At 45.1% G+C, this 18984-nt stretch overlaps 1 long non-coding RNA gene across 1 annotated transcript; it reads left to right on the top strand.

Moving 5' to 3' along the window:
* Positions 1-14408: 14408 nt before the first annotated feature.
* On the top strand, positions 14409-18196 carry LOC112590241 (uncharacterized). Its single transcript, XR_003114076.1, has 3 exons — positions 14409-14445; positions 14562-14664; positions 18028-18196. It is a non-coding gene; the product is annotated as an uncharacterized LOC112590241 (long non-coding RNA).
* Positions 18197-18984: the final 788 nt, after the last annotated feature.

The following is an 18984-nucleotide window of genomic DNA, read 5'->3' as shown; positions in this document are numbered from 1 at the left end:
GCAAACGTTCTTTCGAAACGCCGAATGGTCACTCGCGTATATGAGATTCGCGCGGAACCTAGTGACCGCACGCAACGATGCTTTGGACGCGCATGGCGTCGTGTGGACATACAATGGCGAGTTTTTGCGCGAGACGCGTGAGAACTTGTGCACGAAATTGAATCGCATTATAATGGCTGGTGTCTTTACCGATCTGTGTTTCAACTCGGCCGTAGCGTGGTACGATTTTCCATATTTCAGCATCAGGATACCGCATAACAAGTTCCACATAATGAACCCGAAACGTCATCACGTCGAACGTCGCAATCGGCAATATACGTACACATGTCCTGATTTGCGCGGAATAGACCAGGTAGGAATAGTAGGAGGGGATCGCGAAATCAGTGAGGCCGAGGCGGAGGAGACAGCGCGCTCCATGTTGCCTATCTACAAACGTAAATTCGACAGCGTCGATAATGCTCGACTTGGTCATCCCGACGAATCGATATCGGAATATTGCATTTCGCGACCGGAGTTCAACTGTCGCCAAAACAACCCGACTTCGTGTGTACTATTTGTGAACACCGGTTTAGTAGTGTACACGTATACATTGTGGTATCCGAACGGTATAAACATGAGACGTTTCTCAAGAACGATCCTGTTATGCCGATTATCATAAGTATGACGATGATTATCATCATGCAACTATAGACGGTGTTGGCGATGTAGCTTCTACAATAACCGAGTGCAACCAGCAATCGCCAGAATGATTCACCGAACAGTTAGCTGTCATCGAGAGAGAGAGAGAGAGAGAGAGAGAGAGAGAGCGCGAGAGAGAGAGAGAGAGAGAGAGAGAGAGAGATAGTGGTCAGCGATGGTAGCAAGATTAGGTTATTAATGGCCGGTATCGAGACTATAATGGCGACCGCAGAAAATGGTGGCCAGCTCGCCAACTCAGACCAGTCAGAGCGCGGCTGCGTTTCTCGGTCGCCGCTGCGTCTCCGCCCCTCCACCGGTCGTCACGTTGGCGTAATTATCGTACGTCATGCGCCTGCCGGCTATCATTCTGACTGACGCGATGTGGCGCCGTTTCGCCAAATACACTCGCGCACATACACACACACACTCACACACACAAATATATATATTAGGAGCGCAAAAAAGTTCTGAGCCTTTTTTTGCAAAATTCAAAATTTATTTAAAAACAAACAAAACTGTATTAATCAACGAAATATTCCCCGTTTGCATCGATGACCTTTTGCCATCTTTCGGGCAGCTTGCGAATTTCCTGATGGTAGAAGCTCACCGGCTTCGAGGCGATAAAATCATCAATGCATTTTCGTATCTTTTCAAGTGTCACAAAATGTGTATCAGCCAAGAAATGCTGCAGAGACCGGAATAAGTAGTAATCGGAAGGCGCCATGTCTGGGCTATACGCCGCGTGCGGGAGAAGTTCCCAGCCTAACGCAAAGATATGGTCCTGAGTCACTTTCGCAACATGTGGTCGGGCATTATCATGAAGCAGTATCACTTTACGACGTCCTTTGCCAGTAAATGGCCTCTTTTCTTCAAACGCATCGCTCAAATTGCTCAATTGTTACTGATAGCGATCTGCCGTTACTGTTTCACCCGGCTGTAACAACTCGTAATACAATACACCTTTCCAATCCCACCATATGCAAAGCAAAACCTTCTTGGCGTGGATATTGGTCTTTGGCGTCGATGTCGAAGGTTGACCAGGGTCAACCCATGATTTTTTACGCTTCGGATTATCATAAAGTATCCACTTTTCATCAACTGTAATGATTTGGTGCAGAAAATCCTTTTTCCGGAACCTTGAAAACAAAGTGAGTGCCGTGTCACGCCATCGATTTTTGTTGTCTTCGGACAGTCCATGCGGAACCCATCTGCCTTCCTTTTGAACTTTTCTCATTGCATGTAAACGTGTGGAAATGGCTTGTCGCGTAACGCCAAGTTGCTCTGCAAGCTCCTTTTCAGTTTGTGCAGAGTTTATATCCAACAATGCTTGCAGTTCGTCCGTTCCAATCTTTTGAGGGCGTCCAGCACGCGGTTCATCTTCAAGACTGAAATCTCCTTGGCGAAATTTTTGATATCACCTTTTACACGTAGCATAACTTACAGCGTTCTCTCCATATGCAACACAGATCATTTCAGTGGCTTCAGCAGCATTTTTCTTCAGATAAAACACGAAGTGGATGGAAAATCGAATATGCTCTTTTGTTATTGCCATCGTGAACACTGCTGATTTTAAGGTTATGTGCATCAAACGCCAAATCGCACGATGTTTCGTAAGACCAAATGTCACTGCTTTAAAACCGTAAGAGGGCGGAAAAATTCATGCAATTTAAATTGTGGTTTCAGTAGTATGAAATCTAGGGCTCAGAACTTTTTTGCGCTCCTAATATATATATCTATGAACGAAAAATGTATAAATGTATAAAATGTAAATGTTTGCAAAATGTACAAAAACTGCCTCGTTGTGCTCGATTCACAGGCGAAAATATACGTATCTATGAGCGAAAAATGTATAAATGTATAAAATGTAAAAATGTTTGCAGAACTGCCTCGTTGTGCTTGATTCACAGGCGGAAATATACGTACAATGCAACTCAAAAGCGAAAAATGTAAATTTTCAATATAATGAAACCACAAAAATAAAGATACATTATATATTCCATGGTTCTGTATAATCATTTGGCCATTTGTTCGCACTTTTAACCCCTATTTTCAACTGAACGCCAGAGATGGTGAACAGCGTGTTTGGTACGCAGGCAGGCAAAAAATCTGGTTCTTATTGTTGGCCTCCAGCAACGCATTCGGTCAAAGTAGGTAGGAAGACAGAATGCCTCGATAAAAAGTGCAATCTTAAACTCGAACGTACACGTGAAACGAGGTTCCGGCCTGCGGATATCTCATTACAAGGGTCCGTAATGCAATCAGTCACTCTGAAAAATATGTACCGCGCCGTTCGGGACGGCTGCCGGTCATCTTTCGAATCGTTCGTCTCCCTCCCCCCTTCACGAATCACCCTGAAAGAAAATGTACAGCGACTTTCGGAACAGCCGACGGGCAACTCTCGCATCGTTCGTCCCCCCCAGCGAAATCTCTTGGAAATAAACGAACACGTCGATTCAGCAATAACTCTGAAACAATGTACCGCACAGACAGTCAACCGTTAGACAGCCAGTCAGCCAGTCAGTCAGTCAACAAGTCCAACAAGGAAGTGAAAAAGGAAGTCAGTGATAAAATAGAACAAAAGCGATATAAACCCAAGGAGTACGCAATAGTTGTAAGTGTAATATAAAAAGTGTAATTCGAAAATTTTGTGCGCGTGTGTATTATTTTCATATTTTGTTTCTTTTCAGTGCTTATGCGAACGCGGTAAGCCAAATATTACCCTACCAATATGGGTAAGGGACTATTTTTCTATAGCTGAAAGGCGAAAAGTCCGGGCGCAGAGGCACGGAATTAAATATAAAGAGCCGGGCAAACTAGCTGCCCAATATCAAGCCATTGTCCCGGCAATTGTAGTAAGTGGTATTCTTGTATATAATAACTTTGTGTATAATAATTATTAATAATATTAATAATATTAATTTTTTCAGTACATGTGCCAAGGAGATGTGCAGTTTAAAACAAGCATAAAACAGCCAGGATACGTCGACATAATTAAACGCAGAGCCAAATATTATTATCGACTAGGTGAAAGGCAAAGAAACGAAAAAGATTTAAATGATTTATGGTCTGAGGGAGCCGACGAATATTTATTTCAATTACATAATATAGATTTATATGATATATTTAATCTAAATGAACTTTTTGATAATTATCAAAATGTAAAAGAGAAGATCGAAGAAGAGTGGTAAAACATAAAAGAAATTTTTATAATATAATATAAAATAATATAAAACGCGTGTATTTCCTTTCCGAACCCTTATTTCCTTCCAATCTTGAAATAATATAAGTTAAATTTAAAAGGCCTGTTCGGAACTAGCCCGAACATATGATAGCTCCGGAAAGCTGGCTGGAAGTACGGGATCGCAGAGCGACGTCCGCCTGCGTCTAGGCTCGCTCGAGTCCGCTCGGTGACCGTCCGGTCGTCCTGATCAAAGGCCGGGGCCTCGTAAGGCGACCACCGACCCTGCTGATCAGGCAACGTCGCGCGCCGACTGGGCCATGCCCAGGGACGGCGGCGAGAACAAGAGAGAAGAAGCACGCGCACGTGCCGACGTAAAGTGACACGCAGTGTAAACGCAATGGACGCAATAAACGCAGTAGTAACGCAGAAGAGAATAACGCAGAAGAACCTAAACGTAGCTATATACAAGCGAAACAACGTCGCTTACGCAAGTCCCGCAGGACACACGTCCGTGACGTCAACGGTGCGCGGCACCCGAAGCACGCCAAGGACGTGCAACGAAACGACCTCCGTCGTTTCGGATGGCCTGCCCTTCCGGGCGTAATGGCCAATAGCCAGCCACGGTCCCGAGGACGCGTGGAAACGGAGCTCCGAGAGCTCCGGCTCGCAGGACGACCAAGTCGCTCCTGCGAGAAAGCCAAGTTCCCAATGGACACTTGGACGAAGGAGCGCGAACGCTCTAGGACTGCGACCGAGCCGCTCCAAAACCGCCAAGGCCCCCTACGGACACTTGGGCAATAAGAGAGCTCGAAGCTCCGAGGAGACGGTCGAGTCGCTCCTAAGATCACGGCAACGCCGTGAGTCCGAGATCACAAAACGAGATTCGAACCATTTGCCTCAACCCAGCAGGGTGTATCGGCGCCACCTTCAACTCAGCAGAGTCTATAGAGCAGTGGTTCGAATCTGAACGAAATACCGATCGCCCTAGGAAGCGCGTCGATAATCACCAGTACACGATGTACTAACGCGTAGCACTACTTGCTACCTAAACTGGCCAGGCAGAAGACAAGACAAGGCAAGGACCAGGCATCGCGCGCCTGGTTATATATCCGGGCGGTCGAATCTTGCCCGCGGGCAGCGGAATCGCGAGCCGCGCCGTGTAGCGGCCGCGGTTGGACCTAGTGGGGGTCCCGCGCGCTCGCTCGCGAGAACCCGAGTCCCCCGCCGCCAGCGAGAACGCCCCGGGCACCAGGCCGCCCGCCTTGCAGCGTTGACTCGCACCGACTTTCCGTACGGCATCACGTGCCGTACGGAACAAGGCCATAACTTTTTTACCTTAAACTTTAGCACTTTGATGCTTGAGGAAAATCTATAGAACTCTTGGGAGGGGCGGGAGGGGGGCTATCAGAACTCTTAATGAAATGCCGAGATTATGAAAAAAAATTGTTCACCTCTGAGGGAATTGGAAAATTTAGCGCTTCGAAACTTCAAACGACTGCAAATTTTTTATCTTGGATCGGGACTCAACGATTCTTAACAATAATCGAACTTATCGGAGGAATAGAACTTTTCGGGGGGGCAACCAGGACTCTAAAGAAATTGACCGGTTTTCGAAAAAATTTCTCTTAATTGGACTTAGAAAATTCGGCATCTGCGACACTTTGATGAACTAGAACTCTTTCATTTTTGCTCGAATCGATTCAAGTCATAAGGAAAACCGATAAAACTCTTCGGCTGGCAATCAGAACTCTAAAAAAATTCATAGTTTTTCGAACAAAATTCTCTCCTTAAGTCCAATAAGGAGAACATTTTTTAGCTGCATTTCGTTGGTTTCGGGAATAGTCGAGAGTAGTCGGGAATCTCGAAACTCGGCAGTCTCGACCGAAACAGATCAAATTCATTTCCGATGAGCTCCTGTCTCTTCCATCCTTTCCACTCATCGTGGAGTAACGACAGCGTCGTCGGGAGCGCCAGCGTGAGCAGTCGGGAATGTGTGGGAGCAGAACAGCAAATTGCACGCCTTTATTATTTATATGTATCGCTCGGCGAAGACAGAGACAACAGACATCGTCTGCTCTTGTCTTCCGCCCGGCCGAAGCTCCGAGCGCTCACGGACATGGAATCGCTCATTTGTGTGCGCTACCTCTCGCATGCTGTGCTATGCTATCGGATTGCGTTTCTGGCATCACTGGCAGGGATATGAAAAAGCAATGTTTAACCCTTTCATTGCTGAATTAACTTCTCTTGAGAAAATTATTAAAATATTTGGTAGTCTACGTTTTCCAGGTCGCTGATTACGAATCTGAAGTCAGATTTGCAAAATTAAAAATAGCGGATTCAATATGGTAACTATAATATACGAAATTGATAAAATTTCCGATTTTTATTGATGATATATGAGTTTTTCGAATCGCTGATTACAAATCTTTTGAATAAAATAATACTGATAGTATGTCTAAGATGGACATATAGAAAAAACTAGGAAAATGGAGCAAAAAAATCAAATTTCGGCCGTTTCTTTGTACAAATATTTACTTATATAAAAATTTAATCTGCTAAGAATTACTGCAAAAATTTCTGTTCTCGAACATCAGAAAAATATTTGGCGAAAACTTCAGACCTCTACATTCAATATTCTCCGAGGAATCGATTTTCCCCTCTTATCGAAGTCTCTCTGAAAAAAACATGTACAGCGACGTGCGGAACGACCGACAGGCATCTGTCGAAATGTTTGTTTCCTCCCCCCTCACTTCATCGAAATTACACTGAGAAATATGTACCGCGCCGTTCGGCACGGCTGATTCGTATTTCTCGAATCGTTCGTTTTACCTCCTTCATCGAAATAACGCTGAAAGAAATGTACAGCGTCGTTCGCCACGGCTGACCCGCCTTGACCAAGTCCTTCGTTCTCACGCCCCCCCTCTCCTGAGAATAACGACGAGGATCGTGCACGGCACGAGCCGGCATGGTAAAACGCTTTTTCGTCAAAATCTCCGTATTCTCCCCACTCCTCAGAATATCGGCGAAGATCATGTACGTTTCAGTTCGGCACGGCTGACTGGCATTTCACGAGTTCCTCCCCCTCTATTTCATCCCAGAAACTGGTCATCTCAGACAATGAATGTCGTGTCTGACACGTAGGAAGGCATGCAATAAATTTGACTTTCGTTGTCGATCTCATGCAGCGCATTCGGTCAAAGTAGAAAAGGGGACGGCAACCTTCAATCGCCACGGCTAACCTACGTTCTTTGAAACATTCGTTCTCTTACACCACAATACAAATAAAACGTGTCTTTCCAAATCCTGCGTTTTTACCCACCGCATCGCAATAACGGTGAGAAAAACATGTACAGTGCCGTCAAGCTCGGCCGATCCGTACCTCTCGTATCCATGATAACTCCCCTTCCCCTTCGAGCTAATTGAAATTACTCCGAAAACATGAACAGCTCAACTCAGCAAAGCTGATGGGCATCTCTCATATCATTCATTTTCTCCTCCCTTCCGTGAACTTTCGTGGAAAAAAAAACAGGCAGAGCTAGATTCGACAAAGCTGACGGGCATCTCTCGCATCGTTCATTTTTCTCCACCCACAGCGAAATTTCCTGGAAAAATACGAATAGTTCGAGTCAGCAAGGCTGACGTGCATCTCTCGCATCGTACGTTTTCTCCGCCCCCTTCAGCGAAGCCTCATCGAAAAAAAATAATCACCTCGACCTGGAAGAAAACGAACAGCTCGATTCGGTGAAGCTGCCGGGCATTTCTAGCATCGTATGTTTTTTTCCCCCTTTCAGCGAAGCCTCATGGAAAAAACCAAAACCTTGATTCGGCAAAGCTGCTTGGCATCTCTCGCACCGTTCGCCCCCCCCCCCCATCAACGAATCATGCTCAGAGAATTTTCTCTGAATATACATTTGTATAGCGACTTTCGAAACGGTCGACGGACATCTCAAGCATCGCTCGTTTTCTCTTGGAGGGAACGAACACCTCGATTAGGTAAAACTGGCGAGCAACTCTCGCACCGATCGTTTTCACCCCCCTCTACGAAATAACATGAAAAAAAACGAAAACATCAAATCGGCAAAGCTGCCAGCGATTTCTCGTACTGATCGTTTTCTCCTCCCTCAGCGAAATCTCCTGGAGAAAAACGAAAACCTCGATACGGCAAAGCTAACGTGCGTCTCGCATCTTTCGTTTTCTCCCCGCTCTTGGAAAAAAACGAACAGCAAGTTTCGGCGAGGCTGACGTGCACCTAGTCGGCGGCCTCCTTCTGCGGGGAGGTAATTTCCCGGAAGGAGGCCGCCGAGTGGAGGCGCCGGCCTGGCAAACGCCATCGGAGAGGACGGCGGGGCCGGCGCTCCCCTGGGGGAAGGGGAGTCGGAAACGGTCCCGAGATGGCATCAGACGAGGAGAGGGCGCCGGCCTACACGGGTCGGCGCCTCCCTCGGCCACCTCGGGCCAAGCTCCGTCATTCAGAGGGGAGCGGGGAGGACAACTCCCGCTCCTCTGAATGATTGGATAGGGGGGAAAGGGGGAGGTGGGGAACCCGATTGGGGTCGGGCCCACCTCCCCAAAATCCCTCCCTCTCCCTTAAGGAAGAGGGGGGGATAAGGAGGAAGGGTGGATGTCCCCTTTCTCCAAGGTGACACCAGAAGGCCAACCGACGGGGATACCCGCCGGGGACCGCACCTCTTCTACTAATTCCCCGAAAGGGGAAGGGGGGTGCGGTACAAGAAGGCGAGGGGCTCTTGGAATAGAGCCCTGGGGCTGGGGCGTTGGGGAGGGAATGCGGGAGCAGTTGCCCTAACACCCCTCCTCACGGTCCGACAGGTAGACATCCCGCAGGGGTTTTAGTCGGTAAGAGTCCGACATAATCCCCGCCCCTCCCCAAGGGGGCGGGGGTATCCATGATGGATTTCCCCTGCGTGAACAAAAAAAAAGGCTGACGTGCACCTCTCGCATCGTACGTTTACCCCCCCCCCCCCGCGAATCGCGCTCAGAGAAAATGTACAGCGACTTTCGAAACGGCTGAGGGACACCTCAAGCATCGTTCGCTTTCTCCTCCCTTTCAGCGAAGCCTCGTGGAAGAAAACCAATACCTCGATTCGGCAAAGCTGGCGGGCAACACTCGCATCGTTCGTTTTTCCCCCCTCAATGCAATATCATGAAAAAGAGCGATTCGTCAAAGCTGCTGGGCATCTCTCGCATCGTGCGTTTTCTCGCCCTTTCAACGAAATAACATGAAAAAAAACGACAACCTCGAATCGGCAAAACTGACGGGCAACTCTCGAATCGTTCGTTTTCACCTCCCTTCAGCGAAACCTCGTGGAAAAAAACGAATACCTCGATTAGGCGAAGCTGCCGAACGTCTCTCGCATCGTTCGTTTTCCCACCCCCTCAACGAAATATCATGAAAAAAAACGAAGAGCTCGATTCAGCAGATCAGCCGGGCGTCTCTCGCATCGTTCGTTCTCTCCCCCCTCAGCGATATCGCCTGGAAAAAAACGAAGAGCTAGATTCGGCAAAGCTGAAGGGTGTTTCTCGCATCGTTCGTTTTTCCCCGAATCTTGGAAAAAATTCGAAAACTTCGATACGTCAAGGCAGACGAACAACTTTCGTATCGCTCGTTGCCCCCCCTCAACGAAATATCATGAAAAAAACGAAGAGCTCGATTTGGCAAAGCTACCGGGAGTCTATCGCATCGTCCGTTTTCTCGCTCCCTCAACGAAATATCATGAAAAGAAACGAAGAGCTCGATTCGGCAAAGCTGCTGGGCATCTCCCGCATCGTGCGTTTTCTCCTCCCTTCAGCGAAACCTCGAGGAATAAAACGAATACCTCGATTCGGTAAAGCCGCCGGGCATCTCTCGCATCGCTCGTTTTCTCCCCCACTCAGCGAATCTTGCCCAGAGAAAATGTACAGCGACATTCAGAATGGCTGACGGACATCGCATATACCGTTCGTTCTCTCCCCCCCCTTTCAGTGAAGTCTCTTGGAAGGGACGAATACCTCGCTTCGGTAAAACTGGCCGGCCACTCTTGCATCGTTCGTTTTCTCCCACTCCCCCTTTAGGAAAAACACGAAGAGCTCAATTCGGTAAAACTAGCGGGTAACTCCCGCTTCTTTCGTTTCTCCCTCCCCCCCTCAACGAAATATCATGAAAAAACGAAGAGCTCGATTCGGCAAAGCTGCTGGGCATCTCCCGCATCGTACGTTTTATCCCCCTTTCTGCGAAGCCTCGTGGAAAAAAACGAAAACCTCGAACCTCGATTCGGCAAAGCTGTCGGGCAACTCTCGCATTGTTCGTTTCTCCCCCCTCAATGAAATATCATGAAAAAAACGAAGAGCTCGATTCAGCAAAGCTGCTCTGGGCATCTCCCGCATGGTACGTTTTATCCCCCCCCTTCTGCGAAGCCTCGTGGAAAAAAAACGAGAACATCGATTCGGCAAAGCTGCCGGGCAACTCTCGCATCGTGCGTTTTCTCGTCCTTTCAACGAAATATCATGAAAAAGAAACGAAGAGCTCGATTCGGCAAAGCTGCCGGGCAACTCTCGCATCGTTCGTTTTCTCGTTCCCTCAACGAAATATCATGAAAAAAACAATTCGGCAAAGCTGCTGGGCATCTCTCGCATCGTGCGTTTCCTCCACCCCTTCTATGAAGCCTCATGGAAAAAGACGAAAACCTCGATTCGGCAAAGCTGCCGGACAACTCTCGTATCGTTTGTTTTCTCCCTTCTCAACAAAATATCATGAAAAAAACGAAAACCTCGATTCTGCAGAGCTGCCGGGCGACTCTCGCATCGTTCGTTCTTTCCTCCTTCAACGATATCGCCTGGAAAAAAGCGAAGAGCTCGTTTCGGCAAAGCTGATGGACAACACACGCCTCGGTCGTTTTCTCCCCCCTTCAGCGAAGCCTCGTGAAAGAAAACGAATACCTAGATTCGATAAAGCTGCCAGGCATCTCTCGCGTCGCTCGTTTTCTCCCCCACTCAGCGAATCTCGCCCAGAGAAAATGTACAGCGACATTCGGAATGGCCGACGGACATCGCATGTATCGTTCGTTCTCTCCCCCCTTTCAGCGAAGTCTCTTGGAAGGACCGAACACCTCGCTTCGGCAAAACTGGCGGGCCACTCTCCCATCGTTCGTTTTCTCCCCCCTCTAGGAAAAAAAACGAACACCACGACTCAGCAAAGCTGGCGGGCATTTCTCGCATCGTTCGTTCCCCCCCCCCCTCAACGAAATATCATGAAAAAAACGAATAGCTCGGCAAAACTACCAGGTATCTCCCGCATCATACGTTTTCTCCCTCTCACAACGAAATATCATGAAATAAAAAACGAAAACCTCGAATTGGCAAAGCTGTCGGCCATTTCTCGCACTGTTCGTTTTCTCCTGCCTCAGCGGAATCTTCAGGAAAAATAACGAAGAGCTCGAATTGGCAAAGCTAGCGGGCATCTCTCGCATCGTTCGTTTTCTTCCTCCTTCAACGAAATCTCCTGGAAAAAACGAATAGCTCGATTCGGCAAAGCTACTGGGCATCTCTCGCATCGTACGCTTTCTCCCATTCTCCCCCCCTTCAGCGAAGTCTCTTGCAAGGAACGAACACCTCGCTTCAGTAAAACTGGTGGGTAATTCCCGCATCGTTCGTCTTCTTCCCCCTTTAGGAAAAAAACGGACACCTCGATTCAGCAAAGCTGGCCGATATCTCAAGCATACTACGTTCTCTCCCCCCTTCTGCGAAGCCTCATAGAAAAGACGAAGAGTTCGATTCGGTAAAACTGGCGGGCAACACTCGCATCGTTCGTTTTCTCCCCCTTCTGGGAAAAAAAATGAACACCTCGACTCAGCAAAGCTGGCGGGCAACTCTCGCATCGTTCGTTTTTTCCCCCCTCTAGGAAAAAAACGAAGAGCTCGATTCGGTAAAACTGGCGGGCAAGTCGTTTCTCCTCCCCTCAACGAAATATTATGAAAAAAACGAAGAGTTCTATGCGGCAAAGCTGCCGGGCATCTATCGCATCGTTCGTTTTCTACCCCCCCTCAATGAAATCTGGAAAAAACGAATAGCTCGGTTAGGCAGATCTACCAAGCATCTCTCGCATCGTACGTTTTCTCCCCCCTCAGCGATATCGCCAGGAAGAAAACGAAAACCTCGATTCGGGAAACTGGCGGGCAACTCTCGCAACGTTCGTTTCCTCCCCCTCTAGAAAAAGAATGAACACTTCGATTCGGCAAAGCTGCCGGGCAACTCGCATCATTCGTTTCTCTCCCCCTCAACGAAATATCATGAAAAAGAACGAAAAGTTCTATGCGGCAAAGCTTCCGGGCATCTCTTGCATCGTCGTTTTTTTCCACCTCAGCGAAATCTCCTGGAAAAAAACGAATATCTCGATTTGGCAAAGCTGCCGGGTAGCTCTTGCATCGTTCACTTTTCTCCCCCCTCAGCGAAATCTCCTGTAAAAAGACGAATAGCTCGATTCGGCAAAGCTGCCGGGTATTTCTTGCATTGTTCCTTTTCTCTCCCCTTGAGCGATTCACGCTGTGAGAAAATGTACGGCGACTTTCGGAACGGCCGACGGACATCTCAAGCCTCGTTCGTTATCTCCCCCTCCTCCCCCCTTCAACGAAGCCTCATGGAAAAAAACGATGATCTCGATTTGACAAAGCTGCCGGGCATTTCTTACATCGTTCGTTTTGTTCTCCCCTCAGCGAAATATCATGAAAAAAACGAATAGCTCGATTCGGCAAAGCTGCCGGGCATCTCTCGCACAAATTTGCGACCGTTTTAGCGGCGGTCCGCAATGGGGACGTCTGATTGATCGCCGGAGAGCCAATCAGCATCACCGGCAGCCGCTGCTCCGGTGGAAACTCCCAGGCTGAGTTCCATTATTCACTACCAGTACTGAAAATATATAGTTTGTGTTGCATATACTATGGATTTTCTTCGCTGGAAGTGAATATCGGAACATAGCCCCAGAAGTCGCGGAAGGCCCTAACCCGGGAGATGGCACTCTCTCCCATAAGCACGGTTGCGCTAGTAAGTTTCACTCTACTGAATGTATACTCCGTCGTCAGTCGCGCCGGTTAATCCAAGATGGCCGTCACACGTGCATGACGGGCTTCTGTCGACGAAGATGCCAACATTGAGTTAGACTTTATTTTCTCGAAAAGTGGAGGAGATAGTATTGGTACGAAAGAAAACCTCTAGACAATATAATTTTAATTTCTGTAGATTAGTAACACGGTTTAAGTAGTATGTCTGTTAATTTGTGAAACGTTTTTGACAAATGTGGGTGCGTGTAAACAACAAATATCGAAGAATTATAATTCCTCATAAATATTAATATAAATTATATAACGTGGCATAAAATTAAAATAAAAATATATTAAAATGACACGAATATGTGGAAATGTGGAGTGCATGGAGATAAATGAGATAAAAAAATAATTGTAATGTGAATATATATATTTATAAATTAATAGATTATTATTATTATATACAATTGTATAATTGTAATGTGTTTAAATTTTGATACATCATAATATCATTCATGTTTATGGCATAATTCTTTGCAGTGGAGTCATTTTGCCAACATTGTTAACTATGGCATGAAGTCTGTGCAAGATTAAAGAGAAGTTTACACAAGGAAAATAGCAGAAGAAACAAATGAATGACAAACAAATATCAGATAAGAGTTAAAATTCATATATATATATATATATATATATGTATACATATAATAAAAGATTAATTATGTACGTGCTGTCTGTGTGACTGTGGATATTGTCAGACTGATTCTTTTCTTTAATTTATTTTCTTGTTTCAGCTTCGCAGCAAACCATATACTTGCAGAATTTTTATAGCCGTAGAACAATCTCCTGCGGGATAAAATTGTCAGTGTGTGTCTTGATGCGCATCACTCATGCAACATCATTCTTTGCACTGGAATCAATGTGCCATCATCATCAGCTGTGGAATAAAGTTTATACAACATAAAACAAGGAACACATAAAGAAGTAAAGGAACAAATATCAGATAAGTAACTTATATTTGTATAAAATAGAGTATTAAGCACCTATATGCTGAAAATAATTGCACATGTCATCAGGTTGATTGTTGTTTTGTAATAAATTTTGTTATTTTAGCCTCCCAGTTAACCATGTGCTGGTGAAGGAAAACTTGAAATTATATCTAACATGGAGTATAAGAGTATATATCTGTCACCAGCAGTGCAACGACTGATTGACAAACCGAAAGCAGGTTCGTAAAATATATTTATCATCTTACTTTCATTGATGCCTTCGACAGGCTTTCTCAGTGCTTATTACGCTTGTACTCGGTTGTCTGTTGATTTTGGTTTCTTTTAACAAAGTGGGTATGTTACCTATATTCGCATATGTCAACATTTTATTATTGTGATTTCTGATTGTGATTTCAGAAATGGAGAGCGTTTCTGAAACCGCGAGGATGGATGCTTTAACATTTCTTTAGCAAGATGAAAAATCATATGTTGAAAATGGAAGATACAGTAACCGTGAGAAATCAAGGAGTAAAAAGAAATAAAACACCAAGAATTATGAAAAGAACAGGTACTATAAATTTATATATTTATTTCTCTTTTTCCAATTAATTCTGATAATGAATGTAATATTAACAACAAATCTGTATCTTCCATATTTTTCAATTTGTTCCAAATATGTTGCAGGTTGTGTTCTCTTTGTGACAATGTGTCGCACTTTGATCTCATCCAAAATGTAGGATGGGACAAAACGTTGTGAATGTTTCTCTGGTGCTCGCTCAAATTAGCTGTAAGTAATAATGAATTGTAAGAATAATAATTTGACACAATTTTGAAAAAGAAAGCAATAGAGACTTCACAATATACCTATAAAGTCTACAATTGTTGAATGTCTTTTTCACGCTTTTTTGAAATTCCTGGTTGTGCCTCTTGGAAATATTTGTTCGATGAAGTTATTATTTCAAATCCTTCTTTTATTATTTCTGCGGGCAAAAGAACCAAAGATATAAGGAACTTGGTTGCTCTCGAACCCACTTCTTCTCTGTCGCTTCTTAATACTTTTTGTTTGTCAGCGTTCCGCACTATTGCCTCTAATAAGAAAATAATGTAAGAAAAGTTGATATCCATTTCTATTTGTTATTATGTACGCGTTATCTTTCATTACCTGGCTGTAATGAAAAAAAGCAGCCAATAACTTGAGCGCTTGGAAAAATTGTTTGTAGTGCGTTTCGCTCAGCTTTTTCAGTTACATTCGTTATCAGAATTAATTGGAAAAAGAGAAATAGACATATTTATAGTATCTGTTCTTCTTTTTATAATTCTTGGTTTTATTTTTTTTACGCCTTGATTTCTCACGGCTGTTGCATCTTCCATTTTCAATATATGATTTTTCATCTTGTTGAAGAAATGTTAAAGCATCGATCCTCGATGTTTTAGAAACGCTCTCTATTTCTGAAATCACAATAATAAAATGTTGACATATGCGAATATAGGTAACATATCCACTTTGTTAAAAGAAACCAAAATCAACAGACAATAAAGTACAAGCGTAATAAGCACTGAGAAAGCCTGTCGAAGGCATCAATGAAAGTAAGATGATAAATATATTTTACGAACCTGCTTTCGGTTTGTCAATCAGTCGTTGCACTGCTGGTGACTGATATATTCTTATATTCCATGTTAGATATAATTTCAAGTTTTCCTTCACCAGCACATGGTTAACTGGGAGGCTAAAATAACAAAATTGATTACAAAGCAACAATCACTCGATAACATATGCAATTATTCTCAGCATATAGGTGCTTGATACTTTATTGTATATACATATAAGTTACTTATCTGATATTTGTTCCTTTATTTCTTTATGTGATTCTTGTTTTATGTTATAATATATACCGGGTGTTTCAAACCACCCGGTTCATCAGATTTTTTGCTAAAGACATTTTAGAAAGAAACATTTCAGACAAAAGTTATAGAGTTTCAAAGGATCTATTTACTGACGCTATGAATTTGATCTTGGGATAACCTTGAAAAGTCTAGTCAAGATCAACATAAAAGTCTTAAGTGGATAATCGAATTTTTTATTATACTGTCGTTTTCCACTAATTAATTTGAACAACGTTTGTCTGAAACATTTTTCTATTTACCTAATATTTTTTGAGATATTTAAGGAAAACTTGATAACTTTTTCAATATTTAACTCACGATATCTCGCTAACTATTTGTCAGAAGAAATGATACTAGACTTTTCTGCTCTATTTAGTCTTAAGAATATATTTTTACAATAGCGCCCTGACTTTTGATTAATTTGATGAATTTTGAAATTTCCAAAAAATTAGCAAGTCGCGCAATAATGGTAAAGTCTGCGTCCGGTCGCGTCGACGATTCCACGATGATTTCGTACAATTGACCTGGTACGAGCGAACGCACATACGAACCCTCGGTTACTTTTTTTCAACTTAGGATCGATTATTCTTCGGTGACCTGCTTCCTCCGTGTCAGGCGAGGTATGAGAAGACAGTGGTGGTGGTATTGATAGTGTTGGTGGCAGTGGTGCAGTGGTGTTTCATCCTTCGAATTGCTGCTGCTGCTGCCGCTGACGTAGTCGAGCACATTTTCGCTGCCGCCCTCGCCGTTACTACCGCCGTAGCCGTCGTCCTCTTCCTCCTCATCACTGCTGGACATGTTCAAATTGGCTATGAGTGACATGTGTTTGCCAGCAACTCCGCGACTTTGATTAATCGATGATGGCTTTGTCGTTACTAACGCTGCCATTTTCTCGTGTACTTCGTTGTTCACAAGTGCCGTCGCTACTGTTGCTCCGTTCATAGTAGGTGATATTGCTATTGTTCCGTTTGTTGTAGGCGCGGCTACTGCTGTTGCTGCTGCTGCTGCTGCTGCTATTGCTCCGCTCATAGTAGATGGTGTTACTATTGTTCCGTTTGTTGTAGGTGCTGTTATTGCTGCTGCTGCTGCCGCTGCCGCTGCCGCTGATCCGTTCATATCATTTTTCGCGCGTTTCGCTTTCGGTTCGCGATTACTGGCTCTCTTGCGCTTTGAGTCGTTCGTATTTGTCGTCGTCGTCTTCTCATTCGTCACCACGGCATTCTTTTGAGCGCCGTCACCGCGACTCCTGGATTTGACAATCCCAGATCTAGAACGCTCTTGAGGGACGACGGTTTCTCCTCCGTCGACCGTCGTCGTCGTTGTGACTGCGGCGGTTGATTCTAGAGAACGTAATGTCGGCGACGTACCTCCACCGTTGCAGATTCGAATTATCATGGAGATGCAACGGCAGGTTTTTCCATCCATCACCGGTTGAATGTCACACAATATACCGTTTATAACATTGCTCGATACGTTGTTCCAGGCACATGTTTCGAACGTATTCGGATATTCGTACCACTCGTCCAAGTTTCGCAGCATGCTTCCATCGGTAGCCTGTTTCTGCATCGTTGAGGAATCTATTACGCCATAGGCCACAAACATGTTCGCCACATTGAACCACATGCGTTCTATGTTGAGATTAGCCCCATAGCACAGCAAGCGTATGAATTCTCATTTGCCGCGTCGACGACCCAGACACATGCGAATCTCGGCGTCATTCAAACTCGCTTTCAGTTGATGAATTTTAGCAAAGCGTTCCTCCTTGGGCAACTGTTCAAACAGGCAAATCAGGCGTGCAAAATGATGAAAACTTCTGTCGTAACTATTCGTTTGCTGTTGTTGTTCATATTGTTGCAGCTGTGCAGGTTATTGATGCTTGTCAGCGGCGGTCATCATGTCGATGCTGGTGCTAATGGAGGTGGCTACGGCGACGGCAGGTTCCATCAGTTCGCTGTTCTCACTACTGACCGTTGTACTGACGAGTTACGCATTGAAACGTGGTGTTTTGTGATCTTCTTTCCCGCCTGATATATTTCCGATTGCCAGCGACTGGTGATCTATCTTGTTGAAAAGCTGCACTAAATTGTCCAACGATGAATAATCGTAGAGTTGTTGCTGCTGTTGCATTCCTCGTATGTATTGCTGCACGAATAAATTGTATGAACGTAAAGATAATGGACTACCGATACGGACACACGACTACGATGATCTCTCTTTAACACTGTCGATACGAGATTCAAACCTCTCGAATATATACTGTTCTCAGGACGAACGACGACGGAGCTTAAGATTCGACTAGCGACGACGGCTCTTAAGATTCGACCAGCGACGACGGCTCTTAAGATTCGACCAGCGACTACGACGATCTCTCTTCAACACTGTCGAAGCGAACTTCAAACCTCTCGAATATATACTGTTCTCAGGACCAGCGACGACGGCGCTTAAAATTCGATCAGCGACGACGGCGTTTAAGATTTGACCAGCGACGACGGCTCTTAAGATTCGACCAGCGACGACGGCGCTTAAGATTCGGCCAGCAACAACGTCGTTTAAGATTCGATCACCTCTCGAAACATCAAATGAAACATGTTATCGCGCGATCTAAATGTACGCGGATATTCGGTCTTAATTCGTTCCTTAATTTTAAACACGATATCGCGAATGTTAGATCTTGCGACGTTACAACCGCTTCCGTCGAGAAATTCGCGCAGAAATTTGCACATTTCGATCTCGCTGATAGACACAGTCGAATCCTCGACGATGCGATAACGTCTCAATAACCATTCATACTGATCGATGGTGACGTGCAAATTTCGCGCGTCACGCTGCATCGTTACGGGTATGCGATCGATGATGACCGGGTCTTCAAGTCTCTTAGCCGATTGGTGAGCAAACACGTCGCTCGCTTGTACAATCTCTTCGCCGCCGTCCGGCAACGACGATGACGCTCCGCCGCCGCCGTCGCCGCCGATGTCACCATCTGTTGACAATTCATGCACGATGCGTTCCGTCTGGCCGTAGATTACGGAATGCTTCGAGCTCTTGCGTTCGAGTATTCAAGCGTACTTTATCGTCTCGATTGGAATTGTCGGCACCCTCGCGTAGTATCTTTCTAGCCAGTTTTTAGCGAAACATTTGCTCAAGGCGTCGTAGAGTAAGTAAAACGTTTCGTCGTACGTGCACATGTCGATGGCAAAGTACTCCATGGCCAGAAAGAAACCCA

This window comes from Harpegnathos saltator, unplaced genomic scaffold (genome assembly GCF_003227715.2).
Source record: "Harpegnathos saltator strain DR-91 unplaced genomic scaffold, Hsal_v8.6 scaffold123, whole genome shotgun sequence".
NCBI classification, from domain to species: Eukaryota; Metazoa; Arthropoda; class Insecta; order Hymenoptera; family Formicidae; genus Harpegnathos; species Harpegnathos saltator.
This window is presented reverse-complemented; position numbering and strand designations above follow the sequence as displayed.